Here is a 3,649-nt window from a genome sequence, read left to right as displayed (position 1 = left end):
GATGGGCTCTCCCCCTTGATCACTAATTAAGAAAATGTCTTACAGCTGGATCTCATGGAGGCATTTCTTCAAGGAAGGCTTCTTTTTCTGTGATAACTTCAGCTTGTGTCAAGTTGATACACAAAACCAGCCAGTAATGTGGTGGATAGCCCTAGCCTCTTGTTGTCATGGTAACTCCACTCCTGAGAGGGGCTGCGAAGGAGGAGTGAATCTTGTAAACCTTCTGTCCAATCAAATTTGTTAAATAAAGGCTACAGCCAGTGATTGGGCAGTAGAAGAGGAGTGGGAGGAGCCAGAGGCAGGAAAAGAGGAAGACCAAGAGGAGAGGGGAGAGAAGCGGGGGAGTTGGCAGTTGGTCGAAGAGAGGGAGTTGGAGGAGAGAGAGAGCGGCGGAGTTGGCAGTTGGTCGAGGCAGAGGGCAGTTGATGGAGGGAGAGAGAAGACGAAGAAGGCCTTGACCTAGGAAACCGCAAGTTGTTAAGAGCTCTCTTAGCCGGGGAAATAGTGTAGTTTAATGGTAAATCTGCCCAATCTAGGCATGCAGCATTCATTTGATACTTATTGACTTGTGTCGTTATTCTGTGGACTCCCTATGGGCAAGAGATTTACCGCAACACAGTACTCTATCATCCATCTATCCATCCATCCATCTACATACCTACCTATCTGGGCAGTAAGAGATACCCAATGCCCATCCATCCATTTCTGAAGCTTCTTCCTTCCCAAGGGGTTGGTGCTGTGTGGAGAGATAGCCCATTGCAGCAAAGAAGGCACAGATGTAACATTAGAAAACAGGAGGCTATGCTACACCCGTGCAACTGTATCAACACACAGAGTCCCAGGGCTCCTGCCAACCTGCCTGATCTGCTGTTTGTTTTGTTTTTTAGACATATACAGCCTGTGTACATAAAGCCTATGAGTTCCTGATGTGACTTTAAAATGGTGAGTCCACAGGTGTTATTAGAAGCTACCTGGGTAACCACCCATTCATGTAAAATACCAGGAAAAGGAAGACTGCAAAGGATTCTACACCCTTTCTGCACAAAGTTGTATTCCAGACCTTGAACAGAGGAGAGCATTCCAACATCCCTAGCTCTCTAAAGCTCTAGTCTAGGTGACATGCATGACACACTCAAAGACCTACAGCCACGCAGGCTTTGCTATGATGGAGATACCCTTCAACACACACCCTCGTGAGCAACACCACCAAACCAAAGGAATAAGCCTTCCACTTCCTGGCCAGTTCTACAGCGGATCTAGGTGCTGAGGGACTTGCCACATCCGTCCCTATCCTTCCTTCCCCGTGCTCCAGGGCCAGGATGGAGTGATGAGCTTACCATGTAGGAGCTCAGGCAAAGTAAGGCACAGACCCTCTATAAGGAGGGTCTCAGCTTCTTCACATTGCTCCTATGACACCCCCCGAGCCCTTCTGATTCCCTTCACCCTACTCCCTTACCAAACAATATCACACTCCGAAACATTCTCCTGATTCTGAGTAGAAAAGTCATTCCTCAAATGCAGTAGGTGCTCAATAAATCCCTGTGGCTTGAACAAACTTGTAAGATGAGTCTAGACCTGTTTATTCAGCTTGCTCAAGAGAGGCTGAGGCCCTTGGCAACCCTTCCAGAAGGGAGTCATCTACAGATATCTGTGTTGAGTTCCACAGAGCCCCCTCCAGCCACACCCAGAATTGACAGTGGGCCTCTGATCATGTTCCCCTTTCCCTTTCCAGAATGTTCCCGTGGTGATCCATCCCTTTGGCCTCCAGCTTCTTTCAAGGAAGGTCTCAGGAGGTTCTTTCCCACCAGGGCCAGAGTATCCAGTCAGTGTGGCTGAAGCACAGGTGAAAAGGCACACCTTACTGAATGTTGGGAAGTCAGAGGCATCTCTAAAGGAGCCAAAAAGCTGTGCCCAGATGGGGAAGGGACAACTGATGTGTGCGCCTCATCTTGGTTTCCTAGTGCACAGACTCTTTCCCCTTCTGAGTGTTCCAGCATTCAGAGTCTCCCCTCTCAGAAGTCCCATGAAGAGCCTCCCTTTGCCCGCAAGGTATTCCATTGTGCAGAGTCTCTCCTCCTAGGTGGTCCCAGTGTGTAGAGCTCTCCTCTCCCAGGTGGTCCTCTTGGGCAAGTCTCCCCTCCCAGATGTCCCAGTGCACAGAGCTTCCTCTCCCAGGTGTCCCAGTGTCTGCACCTGCTTTGTACCACTGTTGAGACCTCTGTCTTGCCTGATGCTCATGAACATGGCTTTTTCACTTCTGTCAGCAGCAAGATTGTTCCCCGTCGGAGGCCCACGGTGGCAGGCACACAGGATGCTAATGGGTATTCTGAGTAGAAGATAATCTTTTAATGTTTTCCAAGAGGCCTCCGTGGGCATGATGCTTTGTGAGCACACCTGAGGAGCCAAATCCCAGCTTATCCTCCTTGATTAGGCAGCTTTGTGGAGGGCGCCAGGGGAGACCCTGCAGGTCGAAATCCAACTCTTCATGGGAGAAGACAAGGTGGGCTGGGCTTGGGAGCACATCTGCAGGTCCTGGGTCCCCAGCAGCTGCAATGTGGCCCAGCTACAGTGTAGGGAAGGAGTCCTTGATCCTGAACAGTCCTCTGAACAAAGGAAAGGAAGGGTCTGTCTGAGGAACTGTGTCCTTGTGTCCCAGGCACAGTGGGTGAGACTGTTGCCTCCATAAAAAAAAGCAGAGTGGGTGTCAGCAGGCTCCATCACTGCCATCAAGCTGGGGGTTGGCCCCTGTAACTCAGTGATAGGCTGGTTGCCCCTCCTCCAAGGGCCAGGCAGAATGCAAGCTCAGCCTCCCTCCTGAGCTGCAAGCAGGGGTGACCCTGAAATGTGCATATACCAGAAAGCCCCAGGCACCCAGAGAGCGGGGGAAGGGGAGGGCAGATGTCAGTCTTGTTCTTTTCTTCTGCTTTCATGTGTTTGTGTGGTGTACATGCATATTTGCATGCTTGCATATGTGCATGCATGTCTGTGTAGGGTGGGGGGCTGGGGAGGACCAAGGTTGATACCTTGAGTCTCTATCAGTTGATCTTACATCTTATTCACTGAAGCAGAGTCTCTCAATCAAACCCAGAGCTCAGTGATGTAGTTAGTCTTGCTTTGCTCTGGTGATCCCCTGGATCTGCCTTCCTATGTTGGAACTATAGGCACAACACCAAACCCTCTAGGCATCTGCTTGAGATCTCAGGATCTGAACTCTAGCCTCCACATTTGAGTGACAAGTGCCTTAACCACAGGGTTCCCCCAGAGTTACCCTTATCTAATACCTCCCATAACAGAGAGCCTGGAGCACTTTGTAGTGGATGCCAGGAGAGGCTGGGGAGTCATCTGGCCTCACATACATATCTGTCCCAGGATGTCTGGTGCAAAATTCCAGACTTTAGAAAGTCAGGCAGCAACCAACGCTGAAGGAGGCACCCACAGAGAGCAGGTCTATATCACTAACTGCCTGTCCAACCCTGCTACCTTGCCTTGTCACAAGGCCAACCACACTGGAAGCTCTGTCCAGCAATATACCAAGCCTCTCACAGGGTCAGATGCTGCAGGCTAGGCGGAGGGTTGGCCTCCTCTGGGTTTTGTGTACTTTGCTCTGCCTTGGCAAAGATGCCAGCTCCTTCGGCCCTACCCACAAAGC

At 50.7% G+C, this 3,649-nt stretch overlaps 1 long non-coding RNA gene across 1 annotated transcript; it reads left to right on the top strand.

Moving 5' to 3' along the window:
* Positions 1-326: 326 nt before the first annotated feature.
* LOC143434232 (uncharacterized) lies at positions 327-2,258 on the top strand. Its single transcript, XR_013103576.1, has 2 exons — positions 327-942; positions 1,733-2,258. It is a non-coding gene; the product is annotated as an uncharacterized LOC143434232 (long non-coding RNA).
* The last annotated feature ends 1,391 nt before the right edge of the window (positions 2,259-3,649 follow it).

The sequence above is a fragment of the Arvicanthis niloticus genome, chromosome 13 (assembly GCF_011762505.2).
Source record: "Arvicanthis niloticus isolate mArvNil1 chromosome 13, mArvNil1.pat.X, whole genome shotgun sequence".
Lineage (NCBI taxonomy): Eukaryota > Metazoa > Chordata > Mammalia > Rodentia > Muridae > Arvicanthis > Arvicanthis niloticus.
This window is presented reverse-complemented; position numbering and strand designations above follow the sequence as displayed.